The following is a 14933-nucleotide window of genomic DNA, read 5'->3' as shown; positions in this document are numbered from 1 at the left end:
GATCAACTCGAAATGAGGGCCCATATCATTATTTTTTAGATGGTTAAATATGTTGCAACAACCAATTATGTGGAATATGTAATACATTTGTCATTTCTTTTAAACATATCCAGTTCATTAGCGCTAATTTATTTGTTTTGGTATTGTTTTGTATTGGGACTAACTATCCCTATTTTATTGGCTGCTTACAGCAAAACTAGCCCATAATCAGCGCCAGACCAATTACTTGGTAATTTATTTTTTTGCATACATACAAAAGCAGTCAGTATTTACAGTGAACAGAAAAAATCCACCAACATCTAAATCTCTGCACGTTACATCTGATCCACCTGCATACCTCCCAACATTCTGATTCTTCAAGGCAGGACTCTTTGCGTGATGAAACCACAAGGTGCCGAAAAGGGGCATGGCCTAATGGAAAGGGGGCATGTCTTCATGTGGGTGACGCAATCGCAAGCCACACCTCCACTTTTCATCACAGTGGGGGCACGGCTTGCTCTGTGAACTGCTGGCCATGCCCCCAGTCCCTCTGGCTCACTGGAACAGATGTACGTCTATTCACCGCTGCTCTGCTCTGAACTGAGCAGAGCAGCAAGTGATCAGGAGCCTCCCAACTGCCCCCCCCCCCCTCGGGACACTGCGGCCCACGGAAGGGACAGCGGGACAGACCCAAAAAACTTGGACTGTCCCACGAAAATTGGGACAGTTGGGAGGGATACACCTGCAGTGCAACAAGGTATTGCTCAGTTGCTTGTTTCTTTGCTTTACTTTCAAACATAAATCAGACTCACAGAAAAGTAATATATGCTGTGCAACGCATCTGTATATATGTACACTACATACACAATACAATTTATTTTAGACAACCAGAAAAAAAATATTTTGTGGTGGTTTAATTTTATATAACTTGATCTCGTGAAAGCAAATAGGTCTTCTTGGGGTGCAGTGGCCTCTAACACAGTAGAGTACTGTGTATATTAGTTTCGGACAAATAAACAATGTCATATAGTGTTCTGCAGGTTCACTTTATTGGCACAGTAAAATTATGTTATATTTTTTCAATACCCAGTGCCTGAACACACAGGCTGGATCTGGGCACTTGTTATATAATGGGCAAAACCATGTGCACTGCAGGAGGGGGGGGGGGGGGAGCAGTGGCGCACGCAGGGGGGTTTTCGGGCACCCAGAAACCCCCCCTCCACCAATATATATATATATATATATATATATATATTGTATATATATATAATTTATTTTTTTTGCTGCATGAGTTATTAATGGCTGTCTAGCATCCTCTGCAGCCTGCTGTCTTCCTGGTGGCACTTGTAAGTGCTTAATAAAAGGTTACTTTATTTTAATTATAGTACATATATATCCATGTGCATACATATATACACATGTATATACATACATATAAACACACACACATGATATATATACATGCGTATATATACGTGTACTGTATGTATGTATATATATATATATATATATATACATATATTTATGTATGTATGCATGTTTAATATGCTATGTGTATATGTATATGTATGTATATATATTAGAGATGAGCGGGTTCGGTTTCTCTGAAACCGAACCCGCACGAACTTCATGTTTTTTTCACGGGTCCGAGCAGACTCGGATCCTCCCGCCTTGCTCGGTTAACCCGAGCGCGCCCGAACGTCATCATGACGCTGTCGGATTCTCGCGAGACTCGGATTCTATATAAGGAGCCGCGCGTCGCCGCCATTTTCACACGTGCATTGAGATTGATAGGGAGAGGACGTGGCTGGCGTCCTCTCCATTAGAAATTAGATTAGAAGAGAGAGAGAGATTGTGCAGAGTCAGACAGAGTTTACCACAGTGACCAGTGCAGTTGTTGTTAGTTAACTTTTATTTATTTTAATATAATATATCCGTTCTCTGCTATATCCGTTCTCTGCCTGAAAAAAAACGATACACAGCAGCAGCCAGTCACACAGTGTGACTCAGTCTGTGTGCACTCAGCTCAGCCCAGTGTGCTGCACATCAATGTATAAAAGGCAAAGCTTATAATAATTGTGGGGGAGACTGGGGAGCACTGCAGGTTGTTATAGCAGGAGCCCCCAGGAGTACATAATATTATATTAATTTAAAATTAAACAGTGCACACTTTTGCTGCAGGAGTGCCACTGCCAGTGTGACTAGTGGTGACCAGTGCCTGACCACCAGTATAGTAGTATATTGTTGTATGTATTGTATACTATCTCTTTATCAACCAGTCTATATTAGCAGCAGACACAGTACAGTGCGGTAGTTCACGGCTGTGGCTACCTCTGTGTCGGCAGTCGGAACTCGGCAGGCAGTCCGTCCATCCATAATTGTATTACAATATATACCACCTAACCGTGGTATTTTTTTTTCTTTCTTTATACCGTCGTCATAGTGTCATACTAGTTGTTACGAGTATACTACTATCTCTTTATCAACCAGTGTACAGTGCGGTAGTTCACGGCTGTGGCTACCTCTGTGTCGGCAGTCGGCAGGCAGTCCGTCCATCCATAATTGTATTATTATTATAATATATACCACCTAACCGTGGTTTTTTTTTCATTCTTTATACCGTCATAGTGTCATACTAGTTGTTACGAGTATACTACTATCTCTTTATCAACCAGTGTACAGTGCGGTAGTTCACGGCTGTGGCTACCTCTGTGTCGGCAGTCGGCAGGCAGTCCGTCCATCCATAATTGTATTATTATTATAATATATACCACCTAACCGTGGTTTTTTTTTCATTCTTTATACCGTCGTCATAGTGTCATACTAGTTGTTACGAGTATACTACTATCTCTTTATCAACCAGTGTACAGTGCGGTAGTTCACGGCTGTGGCTACCTCTGTGTCGGCAGTCGGCAGGCAGTCCGTCCATCCATAATTGTATTATTATTATAATATATACCACCTAACCGTGGTTTTTTTTTCATTCTTTATACCGTCGTCATAGTGTCATACTAGTTGTTACGAGTATACTACTATCTCTTTATCAACCAGTGTACAGTGCGGTAGTTCACGGCTGTGGCTACCTCTGTGTCGGCAGTCGGCAGGCAGTCCGTCCATCCATAATTGTATTATTATTATAATATATACCACCTAACCGTGTTTTTTTTTTCATTCTTTATACCGTCGTCATAGTGTCATACTAGTTGTTACGAGTATACTACTATCTCTTTATCAACCAGTGTACAGTGCGGTAGTTCACGGCTGTGGCTACCTCTGTGTCGGCAGTCGGCAGGCAGTCCGTCCATCCATAATTGTATTATTATTATAATATATACCACCTAACTGTGGTATTTTTTTTCTTTCTTTATACCGTCGTCATAGTGTCATACTAGTTGTTACGAGTATACTACTATCTCTTTATCAACCAGTGTACAGTGCGGTAGTTCACGGCTGTGGCTACCTCTGTGTCGGCAGTCGGCAGGCAGTCCGTCCATCCATAATTGTATTATTATTATAATATATACCACCTAACCGTGGTTTTTTTTTCATTCTTTATACCGTCGTCATAGTGTCATACTAGTTGTTACGAGTATACTACTATCTCTTTATCAACCAGTGTACAGTGCGGTAGTTCACGGCTGTGGCTACCTCTGTGTCGGCAGTCGGCAGGCAGTCCGTCCATCCATAATTGTATTATTATTATAATATATACCACCTAACTGTGGTATTTTTTTTTCTTTCTTTATACCGTCGTCATAGTGTCATACTAGTTGTTACGAGTATACTACTATCTCTTTATCAACCAGTGTACAGTGCGGTAGTTCACGGCTGTGGCTACCTCTGTGTCGGCAGTCGGCAGGCAGTCCGTCCATCCATAATTGTATTATTATTATAATATATACCACCTAACCGTGGTTTTTTTTTCATTCTTTATACCGTCGTCATAGTGTCATACTAGTTGTTACGAGTATACTACTATCTCTTTATCAACCAGTGTACAGTGCGGTAGTTCACGGCTGTGGCTACCTCTGTGTCGGCAGTCGGCAGGCAGTCCGTCCATCCATAATTGTATTATTATTATAATATATACCACCTAACCGTGGTTTTTTTTTCATTCTTTATACCGTCGTAATAGTGTCATACTAGTTGTTACGAGTATACTACTATCTCTTTATCAACCAGTGTACAGTGCGGTAGTTCACGGCTGTGGCTACCTCTGTGTCGGCAGTCGGCAGGCAGTCCGTCCATCCATAATTGTATTATTATTATAATATATACCACCTAACCGTGGTTTTTTTATACCACCTAACCGTGGCAGTCCGTCCATAATTGTATACTAGTATCCAATCCATCCATCTCCATTGTTTACCTGAGGTGCCTTTTAGTTCTGCCTATAAAATATGGAGAACAAAAAAGTTGAGGTTCCAAAATTAGGGAAAGATCAAGATCCACTTCCACCTCGTGCTGAAGCTGCTGCCACTAGTCATGGCCGAGACGATGAAATGCCAGCAACGTCGTCTGCCAAGGCCGATGCCCAATGTCATAGTACAGAGCATGTCAAATCCAAAACACCAAATATCAGAAAAAAAAGGACTCCAAAACCTAAAATAAAATTGTCGGAGGAGAAGCGTAAACTTGCCAATATGCCATTTACCACACGGAGTGGCAAGGAACGGCTGAGGCCCTGGCCTATGTTCATGGCTAGTGGTTCAGCTTCACATGAGGATGGAAGCACTCAGCCTCTCGCTAGAAAACTGAAAAGACTCAAGCTGGCAAAAGCACCGCAAAGAACTGTGCGTTCTTTGAAATCCCAAATCCACAAGGAGAGTCCAATTGTGTCGTTTGCGATGCCTGACCTTCCCAACACTGGACGTGAAGAGCATGCGCCTTCCACTATTTGCATGCCCCCTGCAAGTGCTGGAAGGAGCACCCGCAGTCCAGTTCCTGATAGTCAGATTGAAGATGTCAGTGTTGAAGTACACCAGGATGAGGAGGATATGGGTGTTGCTGGCGCTGGGGAGGAAATTGACCAGGAGGATTCTGATGGTGAGGTGGTTTGTTTAAGTCAGGCACCCGGGGAGACACCTGTTGTCCGTGGGAGGAATATGGCCGTTGACATGCCAGGTGAAAATACCAAAAAAATCAGCTCTTCGGTGTGGAGGTATTTCACCAGAAATGCGGACAACAGGTGTCAAGCCGTGTGTTCCCTTTGTCAAGCTGTAATAAGTAGGGGTAAGGACGTTAACTACCTCGGAACATCCTCCCTTATACGTCACCTGCAGCGCATTCATAATAAGTCAGTGACAAGTTCAAAAACTTTGGGTGACAGCGGAAGCAGTCCACTGACCAGTAAATCCCTTCCTCTTGTAACCAAGCTCACGCAAACCACCCCACCAACTCCCTCAGTGTCAATTTCCTCCTTCCCCAGGAATGCCAATAGTCCTGCAGGCCATGTCACTGGCAAGTCTGACGAGTCCTCTCCTGCCTGGGATTCCTCCGATGCATCCTTGCGTGTAACGCCTACTGCTGCTGGCGCTGCTGTTGTTGCCGCTGGGAGTCGATGGTCATCCCAGAGGGGAAGTCGTAAGCCCACTTGTACTACTTCCAGTAAGCAATTGACTGTTCAACAGTCCTTTGCGAGGAAGATGAAATATCACAGCAGTCATCCTACTGCAAAGCGGATAACTGAGTCCTTGACAACTATGTTGGTGTTAGACGTGCGTCCGGTATCCGCCGTTAGTTCACAGGGAACTAGACAATTTATTGAGGCAGTGTGCCCCCGTTACCAAATACCATCTAGGTTCCACTTCTCTAGGCAGGCGATACCGAGAATGTACACGGACGTCAGAAAAAGACTCACCAGTGTCCTAAAAAATGCAGTTGTACCCAATGTCCACTTAACCACGGACATGTGGACAAGTGGAGCAGGGCAGGGTCAGGACTATATGACTGTGACAGCCCACTGGGTAGATGTATGGACTCCCGCCGCAAGAACAGCAGCGGCGGCACCAGTAGCAGCATCTCGCAAACGCCAACTCTTTCCTAGGCAGGCTACGCTTTGTATCACCGCTTTCCAGAATACGCACACAGCTGAAAACCTCTTACGGCAACTGAGGAAGATCATCGCGGAATGGCTTACCCCAATTGGACTCTCCTGTGGATTTGTGGCATCGGACAACGCCAGCAATATTGTGTGTGCATTAAATATGGGCAAATTCCAGCACGTCCCATGTTTTGCACATACCTTGAATTTGGTGGTGCAGAATTTTTTAAAAAACGACAGGGGCGTGCAAGAGATGCTGTCGGTGGCCAGAAAAATTGCGGGACACTTTCGGCGTACAGGCACCACGTACAGAAGACTGGAGCACCACCAAAAACTACTGAACCTGCCCTGCCATCATCTGAAGCAAGAAGTGGTAACGAGGTGGAATTCAACCCTCTATATGCTTCAGAGGTTGGAGGAGCAGCAAAAGGCCATTCAAGCCTATACAATTGAGCACGATATAGGAGATGGAATGCACCTGTCTCAAGTGCAGTGGAGAATGATTTCAACGTTGTGCAAGGTTCTGATGCCCTTTGAACTTGCCACACGTGAAGTCAGTTCAGACACTGCCAGCCTGAGTCAGGTCATTCCCCTCATCAGGCTTTTGCAGAAGAAGCTGGAGGCATTGAAGAAGGAGCTAACACGGAGCGATTCCGCTAGGCATGTGGGACTTGTGGATGCAGCCCTTAATTCGCTTAACAAGGATTCACGGGTGGTCAATCTGTTGAAATCAGAGCACTACATTTTGGCCACCGTGCTCGATCCTAGATTTAAAGCCTACCTTGGATCTCTCTTTCCGGCAGACACAGGTCTGCTGGGGTTGAAAGACCTGCTGGTGACAAAATTGTCAAGTCAAGCGGAACGCGACCTGTCAACATCTCCTCCTTCACATTCTCCCGCAACTGGGGGTGCGAGGAAAAGGCTCAGAATTCCGAGCCCACCCGCTGGCGGTGATGCAGGGCAGTCTGGAGCGACTGCTGATGCTGACATCTGGTCCGGACTGAAGGACCTGACAACGATTACGGACATGTCGTCTACTGTCACTGCATATGATTCTCTCAACATTGATAGAATGGTGGAGGATTATATGAGTGACCGCATCCAAGTAGGCACGTCACACAGTCCGTACTTATACTGGCAGGAAAAAGAGGCAATTTGGAGGCCCTTGCACAAACTGGCTTTATTCTACCTAAGTTGCCCTCCCACAAGTGTGTACTCCGAAAGAGTGTTTAGTGCCGCCGCTCACCTTGTCAGCAATCGGCGTACGAGGTTACATCCAGAAAATGTGGAGAAGATGATGTTCATTAAAATGAATTATAATCAATTCCTCCGCGGAGACATTGACCAGCAGCAATTGCCTCCACAAAGTACACAGGGAGCTGAGATGGTGGATTCCAGTGGGGACGAATTGATAATCTGTGAGGAGGGGGATGTACACGGTGATATATCGGAGGGTGAAGATGAGGTGGACATCTTGCCTCTGTAGAGCCAGTTTGTGCAAGGAGAGATTAATTGCTTCTTTTTTGGGGGGGGTCCAAACCAACCCGTCATATCAGTCACAGTCGTGTGGCAGACCCTGTCACTGAAATGATGGGTTGGTTAAAGTGTGCATGTCCTGTTTTGTTTATACAACATAAGGGTGGGTGGGAGGGCCCAAGGATAATTCCATCTTGCACCTCTTTTTTCTTTTCTTTTTCTTTGCATCATGTGCTGATTGGGGAGGGTTTTTTGGAAGGGACATCCTGCGTGACACTGCAGTGCCACTCCTAGATGGGCCCGGTGTTTGTGTCGGCCACTAGGGTCGCTTATCTTTCTCACACAGTCAGCTACCTCATTGCGCCTCTTTTTTTCTTTGCGTCATGTGCTGTTTGGGGAGGGTTTTTTGAAAGGGACATCCTGCGTGACACTGCAGTGCCACTCCTAGATGGGCCCGGTGTTTGTGTCGGCCACTAGGGTCGCTTATCTTTCTCACACAGTCAGCTACCTCATTGCGCCTCTTTTTTTCTTTGCGTCATGTGCTGTTTGGGGAGGGTTTTTTGGAAGGGACATCCTGCGTGACACTGCAGTGCCACTCCTAGATGGGCCCGGTGTTTGTGTCGGCCACTAGGGTCGCTTATCTTTCTCACACAGTCAGCTACCTCATTGCGCCTCTTTTTTTCTTTGCGTCATGTGCTGTTTGGGGAGGGTTTTTTGGAAGGGACATCCTGCGTGACACTGCAGTGCCACTCCTAGATGGGCCCGGTGTTTGTGTCGGCCACTAGGGTCGCTAATCTTACTCACACAGCTACCTCATTGCGCCTCTTTTTTTCTTTGCGTCATGTGCTGTTTGGGGAGGGTTTTTTGGAAGGGACATCCTGCGTGACACTGCAGTGCCACTCCTAGATGGGCCCGGTGTTTGTGTCGGCCACTAGGGTCGCTTATCTTACTCACACAGCGACCTCGGTGCAAATTTTAGGACTAAAAATAATATTGTGAGGTGTGATGTGTTCAGAATAGGCTGAAAATGAGTGTAAATTATGTTTTTTGAGGTTAATAATACTTTGGGATCAAAATTACCCCCAAATTCTATGATTTAAGCTGTTTTTTAGGGTTTTTTGAAAAAAACACCCGAATCCAAAACACACCCGAATCCGACAAAAAAAATTCGGTGAGGTTTTGCCAAAACGCGGTCTAACCCAAAACACGGCCGCGGAACCGAACCCAAAACCAAAACACAAAACCCGAAAAATTTCCGGCGCTCATCTCTAATATATGTATATATATATATATATATATATAGGTTTATATACGGTATATATATATATGTGTATACACACACACACACACACACACACACACACTAGTTTTACGGACCCAGCATATACTGGGTCACCTCAGTCCCCACCCCTGTACTTGGCTCCACCCAGTTCTGAAAATTCCCCCATGCAAATCCTGCGTTTATCACTGGGCAGATATAACATGTACAGAGAGAGTTGGATTTGGGTGGGTTATTTTGTTTCTGTGCAGGGTAAATACTGGCTGCTTTTTTACACTGCAATTTAGATTTCAGATTGAACACACCCCACCCAAATCTAACTCTCTCTGCACATGTTATATCTGCCCCCCTGCAGTGCACATGGTTTTGGGACTAATTCAGTAAGGGTAGCAAATTCTGCTAATCAGCAGAATTTGCTATTCTTTTGGTCGCATTCTGGGGACCGCCCATCGCTGGGCAAGGCCACCCAGCATACTGACCGGCGCCTCCACCCCTTCAACAAGCAGAAATTGCGATCGATTTGCAATTTCTGTTTGTCACCAGAAACTAAGGAAGACTCCTGCCGGCGCAGCTTAGCTGCGCCCCCAGGAGTCCCGGCGCCATCTTAGCCATCGCGGCGGCTACGTGTGATGTCATGCAGCCGTCGTGATCACGCCCCTGACACGCCCCCGTTCACGCCGTCCCGCCCACCATTCACATCGCCCTGCCCCCGCAACGCTCCGTCTTCTCCCTGGAAACAGAGCGTTGCTGCCCCCCACCCCCTCCCCCTGCAACCTCCTCTGTCTGATTGACAGGCAAAGGTGATCACATTTTCTGCGATCCAACCTGAATTAGCCCCTTTGTCCATTAGCTAACAGATTTGCTGCTGCGATCAGATCTGAATTAGGCCCTAAATCTCTCTGCACATGTTACATCTGCCCCACCTGTAGTGCAGCATGGCATTGCCTAGTTGTGTGCTTTTTTGCTTTGCTTACAATCCTGAATCAGGTCCAGTATTCAATGCTGACAAATAACATCAATTTTATTTCCCTGCTCACAGTAATTACCGTAACTGCAGGGGTCACACAGCACTCAAGCAATATGACTGGAGGGCAGAGAGAAATTGAATTTTTCCGATCTTGCACATTCATTTGTATCCCAATGAAGAGTCAATACTGTCTATTTCTGGCCTTTGCTCGTCTTTTCACCTACTGCATATATATAAAGCTATAAAATTCTATGTGTCAGTCCAGCAGCCACACAGTAAGAGATAAAAAAGGGGAAAAAGTTGCACTGGTTTACCCACTGGACCAAGGCTTATAGGAATAGGGTATTTAAAAAAAAATATTTTAATAATCATTTCAAGTACACCATATAAAACACCCACTTATAAAAACATTTATTGTTTCATAAAAAAGTATATTAGAATTAGAAATAATGTCCACAGTCCACTAGAAGAACGCTTTCAGAAAAAACAAAACAATATTGATGATAAAGGGGTCAGAGCCAAATATTTAATTATATATAGTTGTTTCATGATGATTATGATACAACGTTTTAATGTTTCTGTGCAGAAATGAGTAATCACTTGAATAGATACTTGAAAGACGACCTCACACCCCAGTTGTTGTCCCTGGACCAACAGATCACCGGCACCACAGGAAAAAAATTATAATTCCACCATAATCAGGCCCACACAGTAATGCCCCCTGCACCATATTATGTCATACACCGCAATGGCCTTGATACACTAAATCCCCATTTTACACATTACAGCAGGCAAGAGTCCCCATTTTACACATTACAGCAGGCAAGAGTCCCCATTTTACACATTGCGACAGGCAAGAGTCCCCGTTTTACACATTACGGCAGGCAAGTGTCCCCATTTTACACATTACGGCAGGCAAGAGTCCCCATTTTACACATTACGGCAGGCAAGTGTCCCCATTTTACACATTGCGGCAGGCAGGAGTCCCCATTTTACACAGTACGGCAGGCAAGTGTCCCCATTTTACACATTACGGCAGGCAGGAGTCCCCATTTTACACAGTACGGCAGGCAAGTGTCCCCATTTTACACATTACGGCAGGCAAGAGTCAACATTTTACACATTTTACACATTACGGCAGGCAGGAGTCCCCATTTTACACATTACGGCAGGCAAGTGTCCCCATTTTACACATTACGGCAGGCAAGTGTCCCCATTTTACACATTACGGCAGGCAAGAGTCCCCATTTTACACATTACGGCAGGCAAGTGTCCCCTTTTTACACATTGCGGCAGGCAAGTGTCCCCATTTTACACATTACGGCAGACAAGAGTCCCCATTTTACATATTGCGGCAGGCAAGAGTCCCCATTTTACACATTGCGGCAGGCAAGAGTCCCCATTTTATACATTACAGCAGGCAAGTGTCCCCATTTTACACATTAGGCAGGCAAGAGTGCCCATTTTACACATTACGGCAGGCAAGTGCCCCCATTTTACACATTACGGCAGGCAAGAGTCCCCATTTTATACATTACGGGAGGCAAGAGTGCCCATTTTACAAATTATGGCAGGCAAGAGTCCCCATTTTACACATTACGGCAGGCAAGAGTCCCAATTTTACACATTACAACAGACAAGAGTCCCCATTTTACACATTAGGCAGGCAAGAGTCCCCATTTTACACATTACGGCAGGCAAGAGTCCCCATTTTACACATTACGGCAGGCAAGAGTCCCCATTTTACACATTACGGCAGGCAAGAGTCCCCATTTTACACATTACGGCAGGCAAGAGATGCCCATTTTACAAATTATGGCAGACAAGTGTCCCCATTTTACACATTAGGCAGGCAAGAGTCCCCATTTTACACATTACGGCAGGCAAGAGTCCCCATTTTACACATTACGGCAGGCAAGAGTTTCCATTTTACACATTACAACAGGCAAACGGAGGAGGAAGGGGGTCCGTGGGTGCTGCAGGTGAGGGAGGAGTAAGTGTGTGGGTGCCACGGGTGGGGGAGGGGCAGGTGCTGGTGTGTGTGTGTGGGGGGGGGTAGGGGGTCGGGAGGAGTCGCGGGTGGGAGCAGCGGATGAGGGTGGTGGTGCGGGGGCGCTGTGGGTGCCTGGGTGGGGAAGGGGCGGGTGCGTGGGTGGAGGAGAGATGGGTGTGGTGCGGCCAGGGGAAGTAATAAGTTCCGTATGCAAGGACAATTGGGGGGGGGGGATGTGGATGTATTGTAATATCTCTTGCCAGGGGTTACACAGGGAGACCCCTTTTTTACCTCAGGCAGAGTGGCAGTGTCGGCATTGTATATCTGGCATAGTGTCGGCATTGTATATCTCGCACTGTGGGGGCAATGTCTGTCTGGCACTGTGGGGGCAATGTCTATCTGGCACTGTGGGGGCAATGTCTAGCTGGCTCTGTGGAGGCAATGTCTATCTGGCACTGTGGGGGCAATGTATAGCTGACACAGTGAGGCATTGTATAGCTGGCACTGTGGGGGCAATGTATAGCTGGCACTGTGGGGGCATTGTATAGCTGGCACTGTGGGGCATTGTATAGCTGGCACTGTGGGGGCAATGTCTATCTGGCACTGTGGGGGCATTGTATAGCTGGCACTGTGGGGGCATTGTATAGCTGGCACTGTGGGGGCAATGTCTATCTGGCACTGTGGGGGCATTGTATAGCTAGCACTGTGGGGGCATTGTATAGCTGGCACTGTGGGGGCAATGTATAACTGCCACTGTGTGGGCAATGTATAGCTGGCACTGTGGGGGCAATGTATAGCTGGCACTGTGGGGGCATTGTATAGCTTGAACTGTGGGGGCAATGTCTATCTGGCACTGTGGGGGCATTGTATAGATGGCACTGTGGGGGCATTGTATAGCTGGCACTGTGGGGGCAATGTCTATCTGGCACTGTGGGCGCATTGTATAGCTGGCACTGTGGGGGCATTGTATAGCTGGCACTGTGGGGGCATTGTATAGCTGGCACTGTGGGGGCAATGTATAGCTGGCACTGTGGGGGTAATGTATAGCTGGCACTGTGGGGGCAATGTATAGCTGGCACTGTGGGGGCAATGTATAGCTGGCACTGTGGGGGCAATGTCTATCTGGCACTGTGGTGGCATTGTATAGCTGGCACTGTGGAGGCATTGTATAGCTGGCATTGTATAGCTGCCACTGTGGGGGCAATGTATATCTGGCACTGTGGGGGCAATGTATAGCTGGCACTGTGGGGGCAATGTCTATCTGGCACTGTGGGGGCACTGTATAGCTGGCACTGTGGGGGCATTGTATAGCTGGCACTGTGGGGGCATTGTATAGCTGGCACTGTGTGGGCATTGTAGAGCTGGCATTGTATAGCTGGCACTGTGGGGGCAATGTATAGCTGGCACTGTGGGGGCAATGTATATCTGGCACTGTGGGGGCATTGCATGTAGGAAGTGGTGGTGATGTTGTGGGGAGGGGAGGGTCGGTGGTGTGGGCTGTGGTGTGCGTCTTCGTCCGTGTTGCGGACGGCGGGTCCCGGGCAGCGTGTGTGGCATGGTTGCAGGTAGGAGGGGGTGCTGGGCTTGTGGGGAGGGGAGGATCGGTGGTGTGGGCTGCAGAGTGCGTCTTCATCCACGTTGCGGACAGCAGATCCCACGCAGTGTGTGTGTGGCCCGGTTGCAGGTAGGAGGGGGTGCTGGGCTTGTGGGGAGGATCGATGGTGTGGGCTGCGGCTGTGGCGTGCTTCTTCGTCCGTGTGGCGGATGGCGGGTCTCGGGCAGCGTGTGTGTGGCACGGCTGCAGGTAGGAGGTAGGAGCTGGGCCTGTGCGGAGGGTGTGTTGGGAGCTGTAGGGTGAGGGTGTGCAGTGTGTGCTCGTCCGTTGTGCGGACGTCGGCTCTGGGGCTGCTGGCTGCCTCTGGGGACTGGCTGGGGTTTTGTGGAGGGGGGGTGATTTGGGGTGTAGGTGGCTGTTTTGGGGGGTAATCCTAGGGAGGGATGCATGGTTACCACTACCAGGCACTGTGGGGCATCCGTCCACTGGTGGCTTGTGGCTGGGGATGGTGGTGGGATTATGTGGCTGCTGCTCCTGTTCTGCTAGTGGTGTGCTGGGACAGGGCAGGAGCTGCTAACTCCACCCACCACTGTGACTCCTCCCTGCGTTAGAACGCCAGGCACAGAGTCACAAGGCAAATATATAGGAGATATTATATTATATATCTGTATAATATATCTATATATACACATAATATATAATATATGTCATTATCTCAGTAGGGGGACCCAAAAATGTGGGATTTTGAATTTTGGATAAGGGATACTAAACCTGTATTTTGATTTTAATGGATCCTTTTATCTTCACATTTTATGAACTGCAATGGGCACCAGGTTTGCCCCAGCTACGCAATTTTTTTTTATGACATATTAGGAACAGTCTTCAAGTAGAGTCATATACAGCAGTGGGGGAAAAACCGGGTATACTTGTTTAATTTTATTAACAACTGTATTATATGGATGGGAGATTCAGAGATTTTGTCAAAATCTTAATGTCCATGATTTTCAGATTAATTTGTCTTTTTTCTACCAGCACACAGACCTCACATTTTTAGATCTTGCATTATATATAAAAGATGGCAAACTATTCACTAAAACTTTTTAGAAAAGCAACAGACCCTGGCTCACACATTGACATAACCAGCAACCACCATAGAAGGTGGCTGGAGAATATTCCTCTAGGTCAATTTAAAATAACAAATAATGTAAAGGGCATGAATCGGGTCCCCCCTGTGTTTTTGTTTTTCCTGTGTTGTATAAGGGGCTGCACCTAGTGTAATGTGTATAAGGGGAAATGCTGCAGGTGTAATGTGATTGATGGACACTACTGTGCGGTGTAATGTGAATTGTACTGTTCTGTGGCCACGTCCCTTCCCTACACAAACCTTGTTTTCAATGGTGGGGGCACCAAAGAAAACTTTAACAGTGGGCACCACAAGATCTAGAACTGGCCCTGAGTGTATCATACACGTATTCTGATACTGTACAATACAGTTTGTAGTATTAGTTCCTGAAAATTATCTTTGACCTGGAAAAGGAGCCTGTGGCTCTCCTGCTGGAAGTTGTTTGTCAACAATGGGCGGAGGTCCTCAGGTTTCCTCAGCCAGGTTTACGCAAGGTATGTACCATAGAAATTAGAGAT

Source organism: Pseudophryne corroboree, chromosome 3 (assembly GCF_028390025.1).
Source record: "Pseudophryne corroboree isolate aPseCor3 chromosome 3, aPseCor3.hap2, whole genome shotgun sequence".
NCBI lineage: Eukaryota > Metazoa > Chordata > Amphibia > Anura > Myobatrachidae > Pseudophryne > Pseudophryne corroboree.
The sequence above is the reverse complement of the archived record's forward strand: the minus strand, read 5'-3'. Positions refer to the sequence as shown.